At 34.0% G+C, this 27,630-nt stretch overlaps 1 pseudogene; it reads left to right on the top strand.

Moving 5' to 3' along the window:
• The first annotated feature begins 21,853 nt into the window (after positions 1–21,853).
• On the top strand, positions 21,854–22,216 carry LOC145096105 (putative (S)-N-methylcoclaurine 3'-hydroxylase isozyme 2 pseudogene; annotated as a pseudogene).
• Positions 22,217–27,630: the final 5,414 nt, after the last annotated feature.

Raw genomic sequence — 27,630 nt, 5'->3', positions numbered from 1 at the left:
CTTCTAAATGCTACGACACTATTTCATGGTCTAGTGCCAAATAAGAGTATCACGGTGTTGCGGATGTCGTTGTAGAGACGAGTTGGCTTCACAATCTCCTTTGTGAGCTACTTTATCCACCATTCACTGCTACTCTGCTATATTGTGATAATATCAGCACAATTTAATTGTCTTCCAATCTTGTTGAATCAACACACTAAACACATCGAGATTGACATTCACTTTATGTAGGACAAGGTTGCCATGGGGTAGGTTTGTGTTCTTCATATCACGTCCTTATTTCAGTATGCTGAAATTTTCATGAAATGGCTACCGTCTTCTTTGTTTCTTGAAATTAGATCTAGTCTTAACATCCACTCGAGATCTCCCATCCAAACTGCGGGGGTTGTTAACATATATATGTAGTGTTTGTAGTTATCTATTATGTTTGGTTATTTACCTCTTTCCCATAAATGGCCCAATGTTTAGTCCACTCATGATATTCGATTACTATATTTTGTATATATTATGGATGGAATATAGTAATCATTTATAAGAAATTAATGATTGATTGCATGTGCTTGTGGAATGAATACTCATTTTCCTTATTTTACTCTTATAGTTAAAAAGTTAAATTTTAAACTGATACAAAACCTTCAAGGTTAAAGCTAGGGATGATCTTTAGAACCAGAACCGATTTTCCTATCTTATAAGAACCGGGAACTGGACTGCTGGTTCTAGAACCGGTTCCGATTCTAGTCCCAATTTTTCGATTATTTTTCAAACTAGAACCGGTTGAAATATTATAGATGATATGTTATCTTCCGGAGCTTGTAAATTATTCAATATTTAACCAAATAATGGCTTTTTATATTCTAAATTTAAGTACAAACACTATATTACATGATGAAAAAAGAATCAAATGATTCTGAATTCATATGAGTGAGTTATGCGCATTTTAAAAGTGAGACAAATTCAAAAAAAAATGTTGAAACAGAAAATACGCAACATTGATATGTTGTCTTCCGAGGTTTATAACCGATTCAATATCTAACCAAAATATGTGTTTTTATAGTTTAAAATGAAGTACAAATACCAAATTACATGCTGGAAAAAAATTCAAGTAATTTCAACGTCATATGAATGAGTTATGCACATTTAAAAAAGAAAAACTTCAAAAATAGTCCTTGTGGTTTTTGAAAATATCAAGTTTAATCCCTAAGTTCAAAGAACCTCACGGTCGTCCCTGTGGTTTCAAAACTTTTAACATTTGGTCCTTCCGCCTAACTCCGTCAGCTTTCTACCATTAAGTGAGGGGTATTTTCGTCATTTCATCACCTAAGGATCATTTATGAGGTTTTCTATTTTTTTTGGGAAAAAAAAGTAAATTTAAAGGGGTCCCACCCATCTCTCTCTCTCTTTCTCTCTCTCTCTCTCTCTCTCTCTCTCTCTCTCTCTCTAATTCACAGCATCTGGGTCTCAACTTTTTCTGTTCATTGTCTTCCCCATACACACCCACAAATAAAGAAAACCCAAAACCGGAAACTCCAGATTTGTCCACCGAATCACATCTTCTGAATCCGGTCTCGACCCGTGAAGAAGCACTACCACGGACAATCCAGAATTGCAAACCCGAAATCCCATGAGATAAACATCGAAACCCAAAAAAAATTCGTAGAATCTTGGTTTTCTTGAGTAGAATCAAATTGAGTACGATTACAGGAACCCACTAATCTCCCATTTGCCTCAAAACTTCCCAATCTATCTAGCAGCATCTCGATCTAATCTATCTAGCAGCATCTCGATCTGGTAACTGCCAAATTCCTTTATCTTGTTGGCGTTTGAGATGAGTTCATATAGAGCCTTCATCCTCTCTGCAATAAGAACAATATTTTGAAGAAAACATAATACGGAGGTTTACAGGAAAAATAAGAAACATGGGCCTGAATCTTCTAGCTCTACTTCTCTGATGTGGTTGTGATGGTGCTCCACCACCAGTGTTGCAGTTGCGGTTTGTACTCACGATTGTTGACAACAATTTCAACAATGTAATTTGGAACGTAGGTCAACTACTCACTATTCACTTGTGGTTTCCAGTCTAAGACACAAACACAGGACGGAACAATAAAAACCACGCACACACATATGGGGAAGGGCGGTGATTATCGCGTCTACAAATTGATAATGACAACAAACAGCTGACAATGGTTGGGAGATGTAATTGAAATTGACGGCGCTAGGGTTTTAGGAGGTGGTGTCGTCGTAGGAGTCGATGGGTATTATATGATGCAGTGATAGTCAGAGGAACTGTATCGTGGAATCGTTATAGAGCAATAACCTTCAAACAAATATGGTTACAATGATGCAATAATGATGATCATAAATTACGGACTAATGTGGTGGAGGTGAAGTTATATGATAACAGGGATTGAATTTTCCCTTTTTATTTTGGGTTTCAGGTCCTCTTCCTGTGAATGTAAGAGAGAAAATGTAACGCCCGCAGATCCAAGCTAGTCAATTTGGAGGCAATAAGTGTCGAAAACGAATTTTCGACAAAAGATCATTTAGAATAAATAACCTTAACCAAGTTGTAGAATATGTCATGAGGTTTCCGTACATATAAAGAATGCCGAAATCCGAGTTATAACGAAGAAGTTATGACCCGTCAAGGTTTCGCGACGGAACCGACATGATACCGGGAAGCGTAAATAGTGAATTTACGATACAGCGAGATTTAGCCTTAGCGAACTTTACAAAAGTCGTAGAATATGTTAAACCGAGAGTGTCTATAAAAAGAACGCCTAAATCCGACTTCGTATGAAGAAGTTATGATTTTTCGAAGTTTCGGCTTAGTATTGTACAGCCCGAAATTCGAATTTTAGATCGAGCGGTTTTTAGCCGACACAACCTAAACGAGAATCGAAGATCTCGTTAATAGTAGCGTAACGATAAAAAGACAGACGAAAACGGACGTCGGATGAAGAAGTTATGGATTTTTAACGGACCAATCCTGTCCCGGCCTGTTAAAAATATAAAATTTAAAATAAAGTCAAAATTAGCCGACGGAGTTTAAACGAAAGTTGTAGAGTACGTTCCCGCCTTCGCGTGGATATAAATAACGTCAAAAATGGAACTCGTATGAGGAAGATACGAATTTTTAAAGTTTGGAATCGAAATCACGAAGTCTAATGCGAGATGGATGACGTGGCCTCATCGCTGATCGCAGAGCACCCTTCGGATCACGCCACGTCGCCTCGCTTCGCGCTACAACCCGCATCCGTGGTTGGTACGCCTAGCGTACCTTCGGTCCTTATCCTCTTCCGGAGTGCGAGACAGTTGGATCCGAGTTGGGCCTTATCCGAAGACTACGCCCCGCGTAGCCAAGGACTACACCCAGCGTACGTCCGAGGCTCGCGGCTATAAATACCTGCGAGGGCTGCCGAGCAAATCACACCAATTCTCATTCTCTCTCTAGTTTCTTTCTCTCTAGCTCCCCAAACCACTCCTAAACCCTAGATAAAACCCCTAGCACCCAAAGGAAGCCCCGATAAAAAAGGGTCTTTCGGTTTCGGAAACGCTACTCCAAGCAAAGCCCGGTTTTCTTTAAAATCCGCTGTAAGTGAGCTATGTTTATGTAATTTTTTAATATATCTTTCAAATAATTATAGTAATGCTATTAGGTCCTTAAAATAATTATTTGGGCTATTATTATGAGTTATATAAGTATCGTTTAACGCTTATATAATAGTAATAATAGTCAGACTATTAATTAGTCGCAGTTATCGTTAGACTAAACCCTAGTGGTATTGAAACTAGGTTTTATCGAAGGAAAAATTGTTTTGAGAATATCGAAGCGTTGTCTGAGTGCTGAGTCACCACCGTATCAGGTGAGTGCATAGTCTCTTTCATCTTACACATAGATATGAAATATTTTAATATAAATTACGTGCTATGTGTGCATATTGTCTGAATATTTGTTGTCTATGCTGGTGAAAGATTTTTATACATGTTTTAAATGATGTAAACTGTATAAAGTATTTTATATCTACAAAATATGTTGGGTAAAACATGGGTAGATGAATGATGAGGAATAAAAGCTGAAATAAAGGAACATTAGTAGCATGGACCTAGTGCCCTATAGGTAAACATTGGCAGCAGTGGACCTAGTACCCTATAGATGAGCACTGGCAGCTGCGCCACAACCCGTAACCCGTAGATGTTTTAGATCTACGGTAAACGTCCTAGCAGCTGCGTTCCAAGGACAGTATTGGCAGCTGCGCCTAATAGGGAGCCTTACAACCATGACAGTAGCGTTTAAAGGTCAATATCGACAGAAGCGCCTCGTAGAAAATGTCCCAATTATGGCAGGTGCGCCTAAGTGATAATATTAGCAGCTGCGCTTGACCACTATGTCATTGGCAACAATGGACTTCATGTTGTTTCCTTAGGATGATCCTTAGGAATGAATGAACTGTTGGATTAGTATCTAAGGCTATAACTATATTTGGTAAGTACTTGACCCGATTGTGCATGGTCATTTTGGGTTGACTTCACCATAGCAACTTGACAGGATGATTTGTTAAGAGAGAAGAAATATTATTGTTAATATATTATGGGAATAATATATTAAAGGAATAATAATGTTATTTGATTAATATAAGTTATAAATTAATTAAGAATTAATTTGGTGATTTGAAGAGATTAATTGAATAAAGGGGCATAAACTGTCAAATGTGTGATAGTTGTGTTTTGGGCTATGTATCCTTATAGATATGAGGGTGGACGAAATTTAGGGTTTGGGAACCTTAAAATCGTCCAAGGCCTTATCTAGAAGGATCTTTGGATTGCTTTGAGGCTAAGTTATCCAATTAGGGTTTAAGGTGAAACCCTAGGAGCTCATAGTATAAATAGGCCCTTAGGGTTGGAGAAATCGGCCACTCTATCTTTGAAGAAACCCTAGAGCCGATTTTCTCTCCTTTCTCTCTCCCCCAAATCATCTTCTTGCTAGTTGGTGTTTGTAAGCCATTAGAGGAGTGACAATTGTGACTCCAAGCTCCAAGAAGAAGAAGTATCAAGCAAGTAATCCAAGGTATTGTTCTAGATCCAATTTCATATGATTAGAATCAATTGTTTACATTAGATCTAGTATTGAAAGTCTTGGATACAATGCATGTTCAATTAGAGAAACCTAGATCCAAGCAATTAGGGTTTGCATGTGCACATAGGAAAGTTCTTATTGCTCATACCCATCAGTGGTATCAGAGCTTTGATTGATTTCTATTGAATTGATGCATTGGTTGATTGCTTGTTACTTAAAAAAAATTCGATTTTTTGATTCTGCCTGATGAACTCGGCGAGTTCCACTGTGGACTCGGCGAGTCCAGAGTGGGAACTAGGCGAGTTCGAGCATCAGAAAGAGGGTGTTTCGGGATTTCTTGTTGTTTTACTTGAGGAAACTTGCCTTAACTGCTTTGGGTCATTAAAATCCGATTTTAAACATATATATGAATATATTCTTGACCAAAAAAAAGATAACTACAAATTAGTTGAATAATAATTTCCTTATATGATAACAATTCATTATTTGAATTGAATTGGTGGATTGTCTTGCAAGTAATATTAAATAAGATCAAATTGAGATAATCAAATTAGTTTATTTATATTATTAGCTATTTGATCTCTATGTTTTGAAAAGTTTAAAACTTGTCCTCACGTTTTGAAATTTAAGTTTTGTGATTAAAAGTTTAATTTGAATAATTTAAATTTCAAACCCTAGAATTTTACAAGTTCAAAATTCAACACTATACTAATATATTATTACAAGCTTAATATATATATATATATATATATATATATATATATATATATGTATATATATGTATGACTAAAATGCTAGTCTTACCGTTACTAGGCCTCATTCACGAAGTCAGTCTATAAGGTGGGTATAAGGTTGTTGCCTATAAAATGGCGCTTAATGGGTGTACACTCACACCCACCGCTTGCTTGACTGGTGGAGGGTCGTTATCCGAACGGGTAGGATAGGGAAAACCTCTTCTCATTAATAAGTATAATGAATCTATTAAAGTAACTAAACTGTTTTATAAAATTCCCAATCTTAGTTACTTTAGGAAAAGTGAATTGATGCAATCCCATTAAATTACACTTTGCACCCTTGTTTAGATGTTAGTGGAGCGTGTGTGGTTAACCGGCACACTAATTGGCTCTAAGCAAAGGTGGCAACGGGTGATTCATTGTTGGTCATAGTTCGGTGGAGCGTGTGTGGTTTACCGGCACATCGAATAGGTGATTGTAACAATGAAGGCACCATGTAAATTTTCATGGTTATTCACACCCGTTTTGTGATCCTCGGTATCCCAGTCACAAACTAGAGGGGCATATCGAGATTTAAACATGCCATTGAAAAATTCAATGAATCTCAAAATCTGGGAATTCTCAATACATTTAAAACTTAAAGATTATGTTTTTCATGGTGAAGAATTAGTGAATCGTCATTCACTTACCTCCAAATTATTTTCATGTTGGATTACGGTATCCCTTTTCTAATGTGTAAATAATGTTGTTGGGTCCTAGCCCTAATTTTTCATTTTGGGTGTTAAATAGGGACTTAATTCTAATCAACTTTGTTCCTTTCTATTTGTAGATGTCTAATGCAAACAACGCTGCTGCTAGCTCATTCACGCTAATGAGCCTTTGTCAAAAGGTGACTTTCGATGGATCGAACTTTAGCGAATGGATAAGATACATTCGCACGATCGCGCGTTACGAGGACAAGGAGTATGTTCTGGATGAGAAGCTCAAGAAGATCAATCCAGAAACTGCTACTCCCGAAGAGATGGTTGTGTATGAGACACATGAACGTGATGCAACGAAAGTACATTGCATCATGATAGCCATAATGAACTCCGAATTCCAAAAGTCCTATGAGGACATGTATCCTTATGAGATGCATCTAGACTTGATGGAGCGATACCACCAAAGCGCAAGGCAAGAGCGCTATGAGATCATAACGAATATGATCACTGCTAAAATGGGAATTGGAGAGTCTCTAACCGTGCACTTGCAAAAGATGCAAAGGTATGTCAATCGTCTTCGCAAGTTGAATGTCAACTTTGGGGAAGATTTGGCTATCGACATTGTTCTCCACTCCTTTCCCTCGTGCTACAACCAATTTAGGATGACCTACCACATGAACAAGGAAGAGGTCACCCTAAGCAAACTCCAAGGACTCCTAAGGACTGCTGAGAGCAACCTAAAGGACAAGTCTGTTGCACCAACTCCCAATCCGTTTGATGCTCCTGTTTTGGCTATTTGGTAGGGAAGGGGCAAGGAGAGGAAGGATTCTTTGAAGAACCACCGCAAGGGAAAGTCCCAAGATGGTTCCCCTTCTAGTGGGACCAAAGTTGATCCTGCTAAGCCCAACCCTAACCCAAAAGAGGCAGAGTGCCATCATTGCCACAAAATAGGGCATTGGAATAGAAGCTGCCCGGAATATCTGCAAGCCATCAAGGATGGAAATATCAAGCCATCTTTTGCAGGTATATACACAATTAGATCTAATGATTCATCCCATGCTATTTCTTGGGTTCTTGATACAGGGTGTGGTCACCACATTTGTTCTGATTTGCAGGGACTAGGAAGAAATAGGGATGTGGAGCTTGGAAGAATAAATCTAATCATGGAGAACAGAAGATCGTCGCATGTTACCAAGATTGGAGTGTATTCTTTAGTGCTTAGTAATGGATTCAATTTAGATTTAAATAATTGTTGCTACTCGCCATATATGGCAAGAAACATCATTTCTTTTCATCGTTTGTTTAAACAAGGATTTAGATATTCGTTTAATAATGATAATGGTTCGATTTATGCTTATCTAAATGGTGTTTTATATTTTGAAGCAATGCCTTGTAATGGAATTTATGAAACTGTTATGGTTGTAGATAACCTAGGAAATGATGTGTTGTGTATGGATTCTTCCAATAGTATGGATAGAGCATCCTTGTGGCATTGTCGTCTTGGACATGTCAACAAGAAGCGCATAGCCCAACTCCAAAAGTATGGAGTGTTGGAGTCATTCGACCTTAGGGAAGATGACACGTGCGAATCTTGTTTACTTGGAAAGATGACCAAGTCACCCTTCACTGGCACTTGTGAGAGGGGTGAAGGTTTATTGGATCTCATACATACCGACATGTGTGGGCCATTTAGATCCACCACAAAGGATGGGAACCGCTTCTACGTGACTTTCACCGATGATTATAGTAGATATGGGTATATTTACTTAATCAAGCACAAGTCAGAAACATTTGAAAAGTTCAAAGAATTCAAACATGAAGTGGAGAATCAATTGGGCAGGAAAGTCAAGATGCTTCGATCCGATCGAGGAGGAGAGTACCTAAGTCTTGAATTCCACGACTATCTCAAGGAGTGCGGAATAGTTTCACAATTGACGCCACCTACGACACCGCAGTTGAATGGTGTGGCAGAAAGGTGTAATCGAACCCTGTTAGACATGGTTCGTTCTATGAAGAGTCGTGCTTCACTACCTATCTCGTTCTGGGGTATGCCTTAGAGACTGCCGCTCATATCCTTAACCGAGTCCCTACAAAAGAAGGTTGCCAAAACACCTCACGAGATGTGGATAAGGAAAGCTCCCTCGTTGGCATATATCAAGGTTTGGGGTTGTGAGGTTTTCGTAAGACGAGAGACTCACGACAAGCTCGAACCTTTAAGTGAGCGATGTATTTTCATCGGCTACCCGCAGAAATCCTTTGGATATCTCTTCTATAGACCGAGTGACAATGTTGTCTTCGTTGCGAGGAAAGGGGTTTTCCGAGAGCGAGAACTCATAAGCCAAGGAGACAGTGGGAAGCAAATCGATCTTGAAGAGATTCAAGAGTCGAGCGATAAAGGAACCTCCAATGCTGGCGCTCAACCCGAGGAGGAAACTCCGGTTGAACCGATTGACGAGTCCTTACTTCTTAGACATTCCGAAAGAGTTAGAGTTCAACCCCAGTTTTATGGTTTTCATATTACTACCGAAGGGGACACGTATATTAGTGATGGTACACTAATAAATCTAGATGAACCTAATAGCTATAAGGAAGCCATGGTAGGCCCAGAGTCTATAAAATGGAAAGAGGAGATGGACAGCGAGATTCAGTCCATGTATGACAACCAAGTTTGGAATTTGGTTGACAATGTGCCCGGACGAAAGACGGTTGGGTGCAAATGGATCTTCAAGAAGAAGAACGACGTGGATGGGAATGTGCACACGTATAAGGCACGACTAGTGGCGAAGGGCTTTACTCAAACTCCCGGAGTTGACTATGATGAGACCTTCTCACCAGTTGCTAAGATAAAATCTATTAGAGTGATGCTAGCCATTGCTGCATTTCATGATTATGAGATATGGAAAATGGATGTCAAGATTGCTTTCCTTAATGGGAAGTTGGCTGAGGATGTTTACATGGCTCAGCCAGAGGGTTTTGTCGATCCGAAGCATCCTAATAGAGTGTGCAAGCTTGAAAAGTCTATTTATGGACTTAAGCAAGCGTCTCGTAGATGGAATCTTTGCTTCGATGAGAAATTCAAAGAGTTTGGATTTGTACGAAGTGAAGATGAACCATGTGTATATGTCAAGGCCAGTGGGAGTATAGTTAGCGTCCTCGTTTTGTATGTCGATGACATACTACTCATAGGAAACGACGTCCCAACTTTGCAGGATGTTAAGTCCTAGCTTGGGAAGTACTTCGCTATGAAGGACCTCGGAGAGGCTTCCTATATTTTGGGAATAAGGATAGTGAGAGAACGAAGTAAGAGACTAATAGGACTTAGTCAGAATACTTACTTGGATAAGGTACTAAAACGTTTTAGTATGGAGAACTCGAAGAAGGGAGAACTACCGATATAGAGTAATGCCAGATTGAGTAAAACTCAAAGTCCGAGTACCGAAGCCGAGATAGCTGAGATGAGCTGAGTACCTTACGCTTCCGCAGTTGGCTCGATCATGTACGCTATGACTTGTACTCGCCTTGATGTGGCCGTTGCTTTGAGCATGGTCAGTAGATATCAAGGAAACCCGGGCAAAGCTCATTGGATTGTGGTCAAGAATATACTTAAGTACCTTCGGAGGACCAAAGAATGGTTCCTAGTCCTCGGAGGGAGTGATGACTTAAAGGTGCGAAGGTATAGCGACGCCAGCTTCCAGACCGACATGGACAACTACCGTTCGCAGTCGGGCTGGGTCTTTACCCTTAATGGAGGAGCAGTGACTTGGAAAAGTTCCAAACAAGAAACCATAGCTGATTCAACGTGCGAATCAGAGTACATTGCAGCGAGCGAAGCATCAAAGGAGGCGATGTGGTTGAAGAACTTCATTGGTGATCTTGGAGTTGTGCTTGCCATAAAGGATCCTATGGAAATTTCTGTGATAATGAGGGAGCGGTTACCTTGACAAAGGAACCAAGGGATCATGGTAGATCTCGAAATATCGACAGAAAATATCACTTTATTAGACATCGAGTAGAAGAAGGACACCTCGTAGTAAAGAGGGTATCGTCGGAGGATAACCCAGCAGATCCGCTTACGAAGGGACTGAGCAGGGTTATGCATTTGCAGCACGCTAGGAGCATTGGGCTGAAAGACGATATTAGTTTAGATTAGATAGTTTTGGAAACATGTAATAGATAAATGTAATTGACATTTGATGATTAAATAAAGGAGTATTATTTATAAGTAAAGCTACTGTCTTATGTTAATTGTTTACTATTGTTTCACTTTGCATGTTTTGACTTCCTGAATAATTAAGTTATTAAGAATAATCGAATTATTCGAATGGTCCACAATCGTTCATATGTTGGAAGTAGGTATGAATGAAGATTGTCATGAATTGGTGTGTGGAATGTCTAAAAGGGTATTAGACATAGCAAAGGTTTGCTACAACGTTCATGAGTGCTTATGAACAAGTTTTGAGCATTAGAATAAACCCGCGCTTGCTGGAATCACTTTATGGAATGTGACAGAAGTGATCGCAAGACGATAATATCATATGGTCTTAAAACCAAGATATATGGTTTATTGTTTATTAATTGGTTGTGCATTGATAATGCGAAACCGCATCAGTAAATTGATGTCATAAAACTCATTGTTGTGTATAGTTGATTAGTAAATAGTAAATGCATATAAGTCGAAGTTTATCTGTTACTTTTATCCTAAGAGAATAAAAGTGATATCACGGCCGCTCGATGATTTGATTTAACTTATGTGCCGGGCCCGGTCAGGACTGAATTGATGTGTTCAATTAAGTTCTATGTCAATAAAATCTGAGATCGAGAAACCAATTGTTGGACAATAAGTTCCATGAGATTGTCCGCATAATATCTAAACAGAGGACTGTACGATCCCTTATCTAAAGGACAGGATACTGATAAGATCAAAGTTTGACAGCGTCTTTGAGAGCTACGATTGCTAATCGGTTTGTGTTTGCATATATAGTTACTAGACTTATCCAAGTGGGAGACTGTTGGATTAGTGTCTAAGGCTGTAACTATATTTGGTAAGTACTTGACCCGATTGTGCATGGACCTTTTGGGTTGCCTTCACCATAGCAACTTGACAGGATGATTTGTTAAGAGAGAAGAAATATTATTGTTAATATATTATAAGAATAATATATTAAAGGAATAATAATGTTATTTGATTAATATAAGTTATAAATTAATTGAGAATTAATTTGGTGACTTAAAGAGATTAATTGAATAAAGGGGCATAAACTGTCAAATGTGTGATAGTTGTGTTTTGGGCTATGTATCCTTATGGATATGAGGGTGGACGAAATTTAGGGTTTGGGAACCTTAAAATCGTCCAAGGCCTTATCTAGAAGGATCTTTGGATTGCTTTGAGACTAAGTTATCCGATTAGGGTTTAAAGTGAAACCCTAGGTGCTCATAGTATAAATAGGCCCTTGGGGTTGGAGAAATCGGCCACTCTATCTTTGAAGAAACCCTAGAGCCGATTTCTCTCCTCTCTCTCTCTCTCCCTCAAATCATCTTCTCGCTAGTTGGTGTTTGTAAGCCATTAGAGGAGTGACAATTGTGACTCTAAGCTCCAAGAAGAATAAGTATCAAGCAAGTAATCTAAGGTATTGTTCTAGATCCAATTTCATATGATTAGAATCAATTGTTTACATTAGATCTAGTATTGAAAGTCTTGGATACAATGCATGTTCAAGTAGAGAAACCTAGATCCAAGCAATTAGGGTTTGCATGTGCACTAGGAAAGTTTTTATTGCTCAAACCCATCATGAACAAGGATTAGTTGATCCTTAGGGTAAATCCTTAAGAAGATAATGAGAATGAGTAATTGGGTTGATTGTTTGATGTTTAAATATAATAATTATATTATTGTGGGTTGAAAACCCTATGTACTCACCAGGTTTCCCAAACTGACTCACTCAGTTTATTTATATCACAGGTGTTGATATGAAGTCACATTACACTGAGAGATTAAGTAGATATAAATCACTAGTGATAATGAATGCAAGTTCTGTTTATGATTATGTTTTTGTATTGACAATGATATCCCAAATGTTTTAAAATGAAAAAAAATACTTTTCTTCGGAAATGCTTTGATAACGTACTTATCATGTTTTACTGGGAATAAATTCCGCAACCCATTTATTAAAAGAGATACTCTGATTTTTATAAAGCATAAACAAAATCGTTCTTTTCTGGCCGTTAAAATGGGAATGTCACAGAAAACAAAAAGAAAGGGGTGGAGTGGAGTGGGGAAGAAGGGAATAAGGGCGGGGTTGTTGGAGAGAGAGAGAGAGAGAGAGAGAGAGAGAGAGAGAGAGAGAGAGAGAGAGAGAGAGAGAGAGATGGGTGGGTGGGTGGGCCCCCATTATATTAAATAATTATATATATATATATATATATATATATATATATATATATATATATTTCTTTTTTTTAAATGAGGCAAAACTTCATAAATGGTCCCTGGGTGTTGAAATGATGAAAATACCCCTCACTTAACGGTAGAAAGCTGACGGAGTTAGGCGGAAAGATCAAATGTTAAAAGTTTTGAAACCACAGGGACGACCCGTGAGGTTTTTTGAACTTAAGGACTAAACTTGATATTTTCGAAAACCACAGAGATTATTTTTGAAGTTTTGTCTTTAAAAAAATAAGAAAAATTCAAAAAAACAAAAAAAATGTTGAAACAGGGGAAACACAACATCAGGTGTTGGCACCCGAATTATCCAAGTCAAAACCATTTTACTTTAAACTCCAAATGAAATGACGTCTACTCATTGCGCCTTTAGACCCAAATTGAAACGACATGTATTCATTACCCAGTAACTCCTTATTTATTTATTTATTTATTTGGAAATTCCAACGTTTCTTTTTACTTTAGTTATTGATAATATATAATGTTCCAATTTTCTTAAATTACCTAATAATTTTTGGAACACTTATTTTATATATATATATATATATATATATATATATATATATATATATATATATATATATATATAAACAATCAAACACAATATGATATACTATTTAAGTTTTCTTTTTCTTATAATCTTATGTTTTATTTTTTTCATCTTTTTAGTATAAACAATCATAATATAGTATTTTACATGGCTACATAACTATACTAGCAAGATGAGTATTAAATAAGTATACAAAATAACTTATTAAAAAGTTTTTAATCTTTTTATATATAAGCATATTTATAAAAAAAATAATATATGTCACACCCCCGAACCAGACGGCGGAAACGTCCGGGGGCTGTCGTGACTCAATTGAATACCATAACATTGAATATATATGAAACATAACAACATTCGTCACCATTCATTAATATAGTACAACTAGTAGCGTTTACATGAAATACATTGTTTAAACATTACATTCCCAAAAATAAATTGTTCGATTCGTACATAAATAAACTGCAAGCCATCACTGAATATGATTTCCTTTGATTCACTGGTTCCCTGAGAATACAAGTATTTTGAAAAACGTCAACATATGAAATGTTGGTGAGTTCATAAGTAGTTTTTGAAATCCAATGTTTTGTATTGTTTGAAAACCACCAGAAAATCCGATATTTTCTGAAAATAGTATAGTAAAAAAAAAGGTGTGAAGATCCATAGGTATGCTTGTTTGATTTTATACTTGTAAAAATTGTTCATTAAAATTGTATGCATTTCGAATCCGTATGTATTGAAAACCCTAGAAAAACCCGATGTTTTCCTAATTTCTTAAATTACATGAAGTTACATTGAAACCATTGCATAGCGTATAGTGTCAGTCCCAGGCGACGTTGGATTATTTTTGAGCATGATTAATTACTACAAACCCGCATTACACAAACGCCCAGTTTATAGCTATACTAACGATCCCGAAGGCGTCGTCCGTTTTAATCACGTTATCCAATCGCCCTGACTATGTGTAGTCCCACATCCGAAGAGAGAGAGGACACGAAGACCTCGATGACTCCATTAACCGGTTGGGGATAAAAATGTACGAGGGGTCCCAGACCCGCCTCGCATGAAATGTAGACTTTACTAGCAATACCAAAGGACCCTTGGGGACCAGTAGTATACAAGCCATTGAAATTCCCTCTACGTTGTGCCAAGTCGGTGAAACCCAACACTTCGTAGAAAAAAAATGTCTTCGGGCCTTAAGATCAGGTCATTGGGCTAGCTAGGCCCAACAAACAAGATTTTACACTTTTGGGGCCCAAAGATGGTGCGTAGACGTCTGTGCACACTCGCATGTATATTGAATTCCCAAACGTTATTTGTATGAATCGTAGTGTCGTCGTGTTAGTAATTTCGGATTTTTATTGGTTCGAGACCGAACCAATTCGTTTCACAACGATTTTGGTATTGTAGTGTATTGTATTTCGTCGATAGTCGCGGTGCCATTGTTTGATCAAATTGCATGTATTGAATTAACCTTGAAAGTTTTCTGTTTTCAGCCCCTCATTGTTTGTAAAATTTACTTTTTCAACCCTTTAGTTAAATACTTTCCGGTTTGGTCCTTAAATCAATTTTCTTGACATTTTAACACCAAAAATTATTGAAATTGATATTTTTCAGCATATTTTTCATAGAAAACAGTTTAAGTCCCTGAAAATGCAGTTTTCTCGGTTTTAACCCTTCTTTTTCGCAACTTTGACAATTTTGGCCCAAATTGTAAAATTTTTGCAACTTTGGTCCTTTTTAAATTTAAAAAGCATTTTAAACCTTTGAAAAGGACTTGGATCACTTATGGTCCACTGTTTTACAGAAAATCACAGTTTTGGCCCTCCAAAACAGAAAAATTCGCATAATGGGCCTCATTGGGCCGAAAATGTCATTTTAGCCCATTAAGCTTGAAATTTATGTTTTTAATCCTCTAAATGAGTATATTTCCAGAAATTTTTTTATTGAAACTGTTTTGACACACCTCATCCATCAGAATTCGTGATATGTCAATTTGGGCCCTTAATTTTGTATTTTTCACATTTTAGGTCCAAAATTTGTGTTTTTAACCCAAAGAAAATTGTTACTAAACCACTTAACCATTTTTCTTGAAACACTTTGTATTTAGAAATATATTTGAAGCTAAAATCATTTAACACAAGATATATCTCGGTTTTGAGGGGTTTTATGGCTAGATCCAACATTATAACACACAAATGCATACATATAAGCATGGAAATCATACAAGGCATACAAAACACATATAGATCTACACTTTCACTTGTATTCCCCCCCCCCCCCCCCCACAAAACTCATAAAAAACAGAAAATAGGGGGTATGAAGCTCACCTTGGGTGTGGTTTCGGTTTTTGGAAGAAAAGATGGAGGAAAACTTGATGATTTTTGGCCTTAGCACCTTTCCTTGGTAGATCTCGAGTTTGAGATGGTTCTAGGATGCAAGATCACGATTTTTGCATAGATTAGGAAAGGATTTTGATAACAACAAGAATCTAAATCATAGATCTATGCATAATCTTACCTTAGGTGAAGAATTTGTGGAAATTTCCTCTTGAATGCTTCCTAAAACTCGAGATTTTTGAAGAGGGGAGGAAGGAGAGTTCTTGAGTAATCTAGAGAGAATTTGAGAGATTTTTGTGGGTGTGTGTGGGTGTATGGCCGAGAGTGAGAGAGAGGAAGAAGTGAGGTGATCTTTGAAGTGATACTTGCATGGAAGAATGAGATACAATGCATGGATGTCCTTTGGGTAATAGTGAGGTGGCATCCAAAGTCAACACTTCCATTTCTCTTTGGGTTTGGGCCTTGGGCCGAGAATTGGAAAGGGAAAAGAAAATTTTGGGCTTTTTCCCCTTAAGCCCAAAATTAGAGTTAGTTAGGGTGTGTTTTATACCTAAAAGAATGTAGTAGGATTTTCATATTTTTATTGGACTAGTTTAGGTTATTCATGTATCAAGGCTTTTAGTTCATTTCATTCTAGGTCCAACATGACCTAAAATGTTGAATAAAATAAATGTGGGTCCAATTTGAATCCAATTAGGGTTCTAAACCCAAGATAGTCAAATTGGAAGCTTATTGGTCCATTTGGTCCAATAAGGAAGTTCTAGTCCAAAATGGACCTAATTAAGAACTTCTAGTGTTCCCAATTGTTTGATGACTATTTGTACTACTTGTATGATGTATTTGATTGAAGTTTTTGATTCACATTAGCTTGAATGTATAGATTACATGACACAAAATTTCCAGTTGTGACAATATATGACTATATTTACGATTAAACCAAAAAAATACAAAATATTTTTGTTTTATCATTGTTGGACCTCCTTTTATAAATGTTGGAAAAAAAATTAGTTGTATCAACTACCGGCTTGCAGTTACTTTTGTCGCACATGCTCAATATCTCAATTTTATTTTGTATATTTACATAATCAAATTTATTTTGAATAATTATGAAAGTATCTTTATTTTGTATAATATCTCAATTTTATTATATGAAATTTCAGATAAAATTTCAATTTTATTTATTAATATTAACGATATCAAAATGGTTGTAAACAAAACTAACAAAAATGAAGAGGTTTGTTCATCTTCGATGGTTTAACTTTAAACGATAAACAAACGAACAAAAATACTTTAACATTTTTTTATTTTCGTGTTCGTTCATTAAAAAACTTAGTGTGTTCATGTTTGTTATGTCTATTCGTTTAGTTGATAAAAGAACGGAAATGAACATAAATAAACAGAAATGAATATAAATTAACACAAACACAAATGAAAGGGGGAACACAAATTAACATAAGGGAACACAAACACAATAAAAATTGTAGACCCTAGCAACGGTATAACTAAGGAAAGAGGGCGGACCGGAAAGAATTATATACACCACATAATAATTTATAAATAATTTTCATAATAATTTATTGTTAATATTAATGTGTGCATAATAAAAACTAATTATACATGTATTTAACAAGAGATGGTAAATGAAAAATGGTGATGTGTGTGTGCCTCGGCCGAAACAAGAAGAGGGGAGAGAGGAGAGAGTGAGGTGAGTTGACATGCATGGGAACGTGAGAAGGATGCATGGATAACCTATGTACAATTATGAGATGGCACCATTAAAAGTCAACTCTTCTTCCCTTTTTTGTAGTTGGGCCGAAAGAGAGAGAATGGAAAGAAAGGCTTGGGCCTTTTGTGCTAGAGTCCATAATATGGAGCCCAAATTAATGGTTTTTCGGTCCATTGGGCCTTTTAGAGTAACTCACGGCCCAATATACATCAAGGGATGAGTTTTATGGCCCATTAGGGCTAATTAGATTTGTTATGGCCCAATAAGGCCCATTAAAGATAACCTAGTTCATTTTAGGCTTATAAGGCCCAAAATGTTAAGTTTCATGCAAATAGGTCCAATTAGGGCCCATTTAAGAGTTCTAAGCCCAAAATAGTCAAATTGGAAGCTTATTGGTCCATTAGGCCCAATAAGGAAATCCTAGTCCAGAATGGACTTAAACCGAGATTTTTAGTGTTTCCAGCCTTTTGTTGACTGTTTGGATGTTTGTAAGAAGTGTTTGATGAAATTTTGTTGTCATTGAATAAGCACCATACATGCTTTCAAGTTTTTGTTACAATGTTATCCTTGTTAAGTGTTTACAAAGCATCAGAATTCCTAGTTGTGACAAAAATGAAGTTAATAGATTTGAGACGATGATGTGCAGGTCCGACGGAGGTGTAGATCAGAACGATATTTGCACTGGCGGCTCCAACTCCAAGTGTGCAGATGATGATTACAAAGACGATGGTGCACAGGTGGCAACGATGGTGATGTTCTTTTCTATCTCAGTAGTGCACAGGTGGCGACAAAGGAGATGTTCTTTTCTACATCGTTCTTCATCTCTCTTTCCCTCTTTGTGTAGTGTCGGCAACTTGAAGATGAAAAAGAACTGATGAATGTTGTGGGTAGGGTTAGAGTCGTTCACACCTCGTTCCCGAGTTTAACAAAAGAAAAGAAGAGAAAAGAAAAAGAAAGTCATGAGAGAAAAGAAGAGAAAGGAAAGGAAAACAAAATTTTCTTTTGTGTTCCCGAGTTGGAGAGAAGTGAAAGGAAAATGAATAATTTTGTTTTTTCTTTCCAAATCCTCCCAAATCGGAAGGAAAGTTACGAGGGAGAGTGATCATCCCATTTCCCTCCACTTCCTTCCACTTCCCTCCTTTAATGAAACTCGGGAACACCAATTTCTTTTATTTTTTTCTCATTTCCACCCATTTATCTTTATCTCGTTAAGTTAAACTCGGGAACAGGGTGTAAGGGTTGTGGTATTGGGCCTATTTTATTTTATTTTTATAATTGTTATTAATATAAACAAATTTAAATAAATCAAAAAAGAAATAGATAAGGGTAAAATTGTCTTTTTAGGTACGATTAATAAAATTAGGGATGAAACGTGTACTTTTTACGATATAAGGGACGATCCGAGTTAATTTTTGAAAAAAAAAAAAGACCGAACGTATATTTTAGCATGTGCACAAGGGACGATTTGTGTAATTTACTCTATAAATTAATCAATTAGGTATGGCCAAAATGACCACCTATCGTCTATAGAATAATCAGATATTAATGTGAGCTTAATCAATAATAAAAAATAAAGACAAATAATATTAATATGGGACTAATCAAATATAGAAAATATAGACAAAAAAAATATTAATACGAGACTAATCAAACGTAAATAAAAAACAACAAATATGATAGATTATAACAAATATATATTTTTTTTAAAATATAAAAAAAATAATTGAAATTTTATAATAGTTTATATAAATAAAAAATTAAAATATATGGATAATAGTTAATAATTGAAATTACATTATTTTAAACATTAATATAAAAAAAATTTTAAATAAGACAAAGTAAAAGAGTTTTAAAAAGTGGACGCATAATGATACCACGTTCATTAAACCATAATTATTTTAATAGTTTTTTGTTTCACATATTCACATGTAGTATTGACTTATTCATTAGTGGTTTTAGGTATGATGCCTTTAGAATCCCCCGCAACATCAGTATTTTTTCTTTCGGGGTAATTGTCTGATTCAATATCTAACCAAAACATATGTTTGTACAGTAAAATATTAATTACAAACTCCAAATTACATGTTGGAAAAAAGTCAAATAATTCCGACTTCATATGAGTAAGTTATGCACATTCTAAAAATGGAAAAATTGTCAAACCGGTTCCGATTTTTAGCACCAGGACCGGTTTTCATAAAAATAAAGAACCATTAACTAGACTTTGTTACCACTTCCGGTTTCGGTTCAGGTCCGGTTCCGGTTTCGGTTCCGATTCCGGCGGTCCTAATACTCATCCATAGTTAAAGCATCCAAAGTCGAGTCTTTCGTGACGTGGATTAAGCTATTTTTTTCATATTTCCTTTTAAAAATTGAAGTTCAAGTTTTATAATAATAATAATAATTATTATTATTATTATTATTATTATTATTATTATATTACAATTTGTGTCTAAAACTATTTTTTAGTTGAAGGGTTTTCATGATTCCTATTATTATACATATACATACATGTTATTATTATTATTATTATTATTATTATTATTATTATAATAATAATAATAGTTGGACGGTAGTGTGATTTGTTTTTAGTGTACATGTTTGTTTAGAAAGATGGAAAGGACAATTATATATATATATATATATATATATATATATATATATTCTATAACCTTTTTAAATTATTTATCTTTTGTTCATAAAGTAGAGCCCACCTATATGTAATTATGTTTTAAGGTTTCAAATTGAACCATATTTGATTAATCAAAATCTTGGGTTGAGATCTGATTTAGTTGTATCTAATTTTTCATCTGACCCAATAAAATACATATGAGATTTTATATATATATATATATATATATATATATATATATATATATATATATATATATATATATATATATATATATATATATATATATTCTATTCAAACTAATTATTGTATATCTATTGTATGCTATGAGAATTATTAAGAGAATAAGTTGTTTATGAATGCAAATACGTTCAACCTTACAAGAATATCGTCATTTTCATACATTCTCGTTAATTATTATTATTTTTTTGTTCTCACACATCGTTTTTCATTCATTTTCATTCTGACAGAATACGATCCAATAAAACATTCTGACAGAAATGAGAATAATAATAATAAGTGTATAATTATCTTATAGACGATTTAATTAGTGAGAATGTGTGTTAATGACAACATTTATGTAAGATTGAACGTATTTATATTATCAAATAACATATTTTCTTTATCATTCTCATTACATACGATAGATGTATAATAATTAGCTAGAATACTTGAACCTAGCTCGTATATATATATATATATATATATATATATATATATATATATATATATATATATATATATATATATATATATATATATATATATATATATATCGAGAGGGGTTCAATTGAGAAAAAAAATGGATGAGCAAAGGGGAATCATTCTCAGCCACACATTTATTTTGCCGCAAAACACTTAGGCATACCGATGGAAATGGATAAGGGATAAACATGTGTTTTCCAACCAAACATGTTTCCTTAAGCTATGCTAATTATTATCTTAATATACACAAAAAAAAATATTGTTTTTTTTATTTTTAGAAAGCTATTTTTATCGAAAAATTATTTTAAATATATCAAAATTTATAATTTTTTATTCTCTATAAATAGACATCCATATTGATATAGTTTTAAGATAAAATAAAAAATTTATTTTTTTAGAGTTTCAGCTCTCGTTATTCATAAGTGAATAAAAATCCGTCAAATTTTTATTACAGTACATTCGTTATTTATTTATGAATAAAACGTATGTTTAACTTTTTTTTTATAGTTTGAGTATCATTTATATATAAATATATAACACGTAATAAAGTTTTCTTACTTAAAATAACTCCTTAAAAATTAAAAAAAAAATGAAAAAAAAACTATGTTTTTGTATACGTTAAGGTAATGATTAACATAGTTTAATGAAACATGTTTTGTTGGAAAACTCATGTTTATTTCTTTCCCATTTCTTCGGTACGATAGAGGTTTTTTTTGGCAAAAATAAATGAGTGGTTGGGAATGATTCCCCCATTCTCAATCTTTTTTATTTTCTCAATTCTCTCTCTCTCTCTCTCTCTCTCTCTCTATATATATATATATATATATATATATATATATATATATATATATATATATATATATATATATATATATATATATATATTATAATTCTATCAATTACTCTATAAATAAAAACGAGCATGAGGTTTGAATTACATACAAGTGAAAGAAACCATGGAACTTCTTTTGCTGGTTATATCTTCCTTAATTTTCTTATTCTTCCTCCATGGTCTCGACATCTACCGTAGAAGAAGACTACCTCCAGGTCCTGTGGGGCTCCCCATCATCGGAAACCTTCTTGATATTGGACCTAAACCCCATGTATCCCTAGCCAAACTCTCCAAGAAATATGGTCCACTCATGACAATCCGGTTGGGAAGTATAACCAGCGTGATGGCGTCTACACCCGACGCCGCCAGAGAAATCCTCCAACGCAATGACGAGGCCTGCTCTGGTCGTGTTATCTCAGACGCCGTCACCCGCATGCAAAACCATGACTCAGCGATCCTATGGATCTCAGCAAACGACGAGTGGTGAACCATACGGAAAGCCTTCAACACTTACCTCATCCACCAAAACAAACTAGACACCCCTCAAGACCTTCGCCAGAACGTGGTTGAGGGGATGTTGAAGTATCTACGGGAGTCCGGTCAGAAGAAGGTGTCCGTAGATATCGAAAAGTTGGCATTCGCAGTGGCGCTCAACATGATGTCGAACACAATCCTTTCACAAGACGTGACCAACTATGAGTCCGAAGATATTGGGGGTTCAAGACGGCGGTGAAGACATTGATGGAGGTGGACGGGAAGTTTAACATAGCAGACATATTTCCAGTGTTGAAACTGTTGGATCCGCAGAACATACGGCGTCAAAGCGAAGGTTGCTCATGATTGGTTCACTAAATTGACAGTGTGTTATATAAGTGAGAGGTTAAAGCATCGAATGTCGAACCTCGGGAGGTATGGTGATATGCTAGATTCGCTGTTGGATTTCAGTGAAGATAATGAAGCCAATTTTAGTCTCATACACGTCAGGACCTTGCTTGTGGTATCCTCCCTCTTCTCTGTTTTATTATCAACATGAAAAGTTAAAACATAAACCGAAACCAAATGATTTTTTTTTCAAAATTTATCTAACTTTTTTAGAAGTTAAACGTAAGTTGTAACCTTGTTTAACATATTCTTTTATGAAGCAAATGATTTACTTTCCCGTTAGGGAGGAGGGAGTCCTTCCCTCCCAACCCACTCAACCCACTGCCACATCAGCTTTTCTCTATTATTTCTTTTCCAACCCTCCCAACCCACAACATATGGAAACCCTATCTTTCCCAACCCATTCAACCCATTTACTTTTTAATTTTAAAATAAATACAAACTAATAAAAATTTTATAAATTAATTAATACATTATTAATTAATTTATAAAAACAAAATATTAATTATATTTAATATTATTACATTTTTGTAAATTAAAAAAGAAATATTATATATATATATATATATATATATATATATATAGTGTTTGTTTGTGTGTACAGTGTATGAAAACCAAAAATAAAAAAAAAGGTTAATGGCACTTGAGTTAACGGGTTAGTGAACCCGCTTATTTAATAAAAGTTCCACTAATCATCACAACCCGCCGGCAAAGGTATCATTCCCTTTGGTACCACCGGCACCAAACTTGAACCCACTTGTGATACCTTCCTCCCTTAGAAAGTTACAAAGTTTGAGTTCTATTATTATTATTATTATTATTAAAGACTATTTTTCATGTCAACGGTACTTTATGATTTTTTTTATTGTACTAATAGTCTCGAAGTTAGATATGGTTAGTAATTTGATTTTGGATAGATATGAAATGACAATTCTTTTGTTTATCAATATACTAGTTGTGAAACCCGTATATTATACGGGTTGATTAAAACAAAATGTTAAATATAAACAATTAAATGAGAAGTTTATTTGAATTCGAATTTTGAAATAAATAAAATTATGAGAAAAAAAAACATGCAAAAAATAAATAAATTAAAATTATTGTTTAGTTATCAGACCCGTATACTAAACAGGTTAATTATAACAAAATGTTAAACACAAAGGTTTAAACTGTAAATTTATTTGAAATTGAAATTTAAAATTTAAAATTAATATCATTATGGTAGGTTTAATTTATGGAAACTAATTAATAATATATTAGAAATGGAAAATAAAATAAATAACAAGGGGAAAATAAATATATCTCTAAATTATGACAAAATGACATGTGACAAATTGAATGAGAGAATGATATGTGGCAAAATCATTTTTATTTATTATGGTAGATTCTATATCATTTATAAATTATTTATCTTTTGATTTTAAAATAGAGCCCGCCTCTATCTTATTTGTTCCTTATTTCTTTTTAGTTCGATCAATATTGTTTTTGAAAAGAAAAAAAAATGTCTTCAACATCCTCAAGTTGTTGACACACCAAAAAATTATATAAAAAATTATGTTGTGTTTGGCGCGTCACAGCTAGCTTATTTTTCGAGTTTTTATAAATTATTTAATTTGGCAAGCCAAAAAATAGTTTATAATCTAGCTTGTAAGGTAGCTTTTTAAAACACTACTTAGACTAGCTTTTTAGGAGATTGTTTGCAAATTTTCAAATATACCTCTTAATTAAATATAGAAACGCATTCTTTTAAATATCCTTTTATATCATTTTATATCTTTCAGGTATATTTTCAACTAGTTTTATAAAACATAATGTTTTTTATCATCTAGCTTTTCAGCTACCGGCTAACTTTTTAGCAACCGACAAACTTTTTATTTAACAACTAGCTTTTTGGTTTATCAGCTAGCTTTTTACTTAACAACTAGTTTTTTAACTAATAGATAGTTTTTCAGCTAGTACGCAAAATATAGTCTTAATGTAATTTGATTATTTATTCCCAGATATTATATCATAACTTTTGGTTTAGGTATAAATTGTGTGATAATCTATTCCTAACTTTGTTTTATAAAATCCCCACTATGTTTTTTTTTAAATAAGTAAATAAATTTCATGATGAGTCTATGTGCTTTGAAAACAATTATCACATTAAAAAAGCTATCAATACACTACACAATAGTTCAAATGATTTCAATTTTTTATATAGTTGGTATGTGATGCATATAAATTACCTTTTATACTCTTTTATTATGTTGTATTTTTTTAATCATATATTATATTAACATTATAATGTACAAAGGCGAGTTATACCCTCATCCCACCCATTGTACACTTCATGTCTAAGGTGATGATGTAGGATGGTTGTGATGGTTGGCAATGGCTCACCCAAAATTGATCTTCATCTTCATCTTATAATCCATGAAATCTACAAAATGATATTTATCTTCATCTTGTTCATTGTAAACATAAAACCATTACATGAAGTCATCACCATCTCACCATACACAAGAATATTTTCCTTTTACATAATAATTCAATTTGTCCGGTAGGTATATAAATTTGGAAAACATATACAAAAGTTGGATTTTAGCCTAGTAAACATGTAATATGTTTTATGTGTTTCACAACTTAAATCCATGAAATCTACAAAATGATATTTATCTTCATCTTGTACATTGTAAACACAAAACCATTACATGAAGTCATCACCATCTCACCATACACAAGAATATCTTCCTTTTACATAATAATTCAATTTGTCCGGTAGGTATATAAATTTGGAAAACATATACAAAAGTTGGATTTTAGCCTAGCAAACATGTAATATGTTTTATGTGTTTCACAACTTAAATACTTACAATTTCAATGCATTAGGGCATAGAGATTGAAACATACAAATAGAGAGTTCAAAATCTCCTTGATTTTAGGCTTTATCATCTGAAAACACCATGGAGAATTGAAGATCCTAAATCAGTATTCATCAAAATCATCTCGAACATTGATTTCATATTTATTAGAACTTAAATCAGTTCCACCACATTTAGATAAATGGGGCTTTGGGGGTAATGTTGACTTACCTAAACTTAGATCAGTGATCGGTGACCTCTAACTTAGAGCATTAACAACTCACCTGAATTGACCTTTAAGTTCGAATTCAAGAAGTGACGACAATCGATGATTTCGATATAAATAAGAGTGATGGAAACCTTTGGAAGGATTCTACCTTGGGGAATCCTTAGTATGGGAAGAAACACTGTTAGGGTAGAGGCGGTGAAGATGTAGAGCACCAGAATGGTTTTAGGTGTTGGAGAGGAGATGAAGATGATGATAAGGAGGTATAGATCTATAAAACAAAGGGGAAAACGGTTCATTTGGGGTGGGGTTTATTAAAAAAAACTTTAATAAAAATAAACAAATTCTTAATAAAAATATTAAAATAAATAGCGTAGCTATAAAATAGCAATTTTAGATCAAATGTAAAATAAAACAAAATCTAATGGACCGACCACACAACATATTGAAACCATTGTACCATTGTGTAGCATTTTTGATACTTATCATCAATGTCATGCCTTTTACAAAACTTATGGACCAATCGTGAAATTTTGTTTCTATTATTTTACAAGTTTTTTTTAACATTTTAAACTTTTTTTTACAACTTCAGTTCAACTTTCTATTTAACCTTTACAAATTATGTAAGAAAACTATAAAAATGGTCTCTGTAATTTTTATTCTTCTTTAACTCACATTCAAATAAATTTCAATTTACAAAAATAATTGTATTGTTATGGTTTGGTTGTGAATTTGGGTAATGGGATCATGTCCAAATTGAAATGATTATTTGACGCTTCAAATTTATTTTACAATTTTCATTATATATATATATATATATATATATATATATATATATAGAGAGAGAGAGAGAGAGAGAGAGAGGTGAGTTCAATTGAAAAAATAAAAAAGGTTAAGAATGGGGGAATCATTCTCAGCCATTCATTTAATTAGCCTCTAAACATAAAGGACACGGTGGCAAACTTGTAAATATGATATAATAGCCTTCAATCACAAATACGTAAGTGTAGAGAATTAGATAACAATTGAAATTCATTCTAATCGATCGTTTATCATCCAAATTTCTCTTCTAACCTTCAACAATCATCCAGATTTCTTCAATTAAATCATCGATCAACGTCATCATGTGTTAATCAATCATCGATATTCGTCAATAACACGTGTTGACAACAAAAATTCGTTTTTTCTCTTTCAATCCAACCTTCAATTCTGCTTGAATACGATCGGATCTTCAACATCTACGATTAATTATACTCCCAACGTTATTAGATCAACATCATCGATAATCAACAAAAAATCCACTTCATATCATTCATTCAATATCGGTTCTCAAATAAAACTTCAAAATTAAGGTTAGAAAAAGTTCAAATCGTTTTTTGTTTGAAAATTTTCATATGATTCTCTATCTATATACTATTTTGTAAGATTTAAATAGTCAAAGTATCATGTTTTTAACATTTTTAAAAAAGTTAAATTGTATGCACTCCAACTGTTTGATGAAATGCATAAACTAAATTACCACGTTATATTCATATATGAATATGTTTTCTCACCTGAATAAGTATATGATTATTAAAACAAAAAAAAACGAATATGCAAGTCTGTATGTTATTCATATGTGAATAACATATAAAAATTATATATATTTGTGAAAACACATTGTAATATTCATATGTGAATATAATGTGTAATATTCATAAGTGAATATATCATCTAATATTCACAAGTGAATATACTATGTAATATTCATATGTGATATACAATGTAATACTATGTAATATTCAGATATTAAAATATTATCTAATATTCATAAGTGAATATACCATTTAATATTCACAAGTGAATATATTATGTAATATTCACAACTTATTATTAAAACACAAAACAAATATGCAAGTCTGTATGTTATTTATATGCGAATAACATATAAAAATTATATATATTTCTGAA

This window comes from Lactuca serriola, chromosome 3 (genome assembly GCF_051521515.1).
Source record: "Lactuca serriola cultivar US96UC23 chromosome 3, Lser_US96UC23_V15, whole genome shotgun sequence".
NCBI classification, from domain to species: domain Eukaryota; kingdom Viridiplantae; phylum Streptophyta; class Magnoliopsida; order Asterales; family Asteraceae; genus Lactuca; species Lactuca serriola.
Note: the sequence above shows the minus strand (reverse complement) of the source record. Positions and strands in the feature narration are given on the sequence as shown.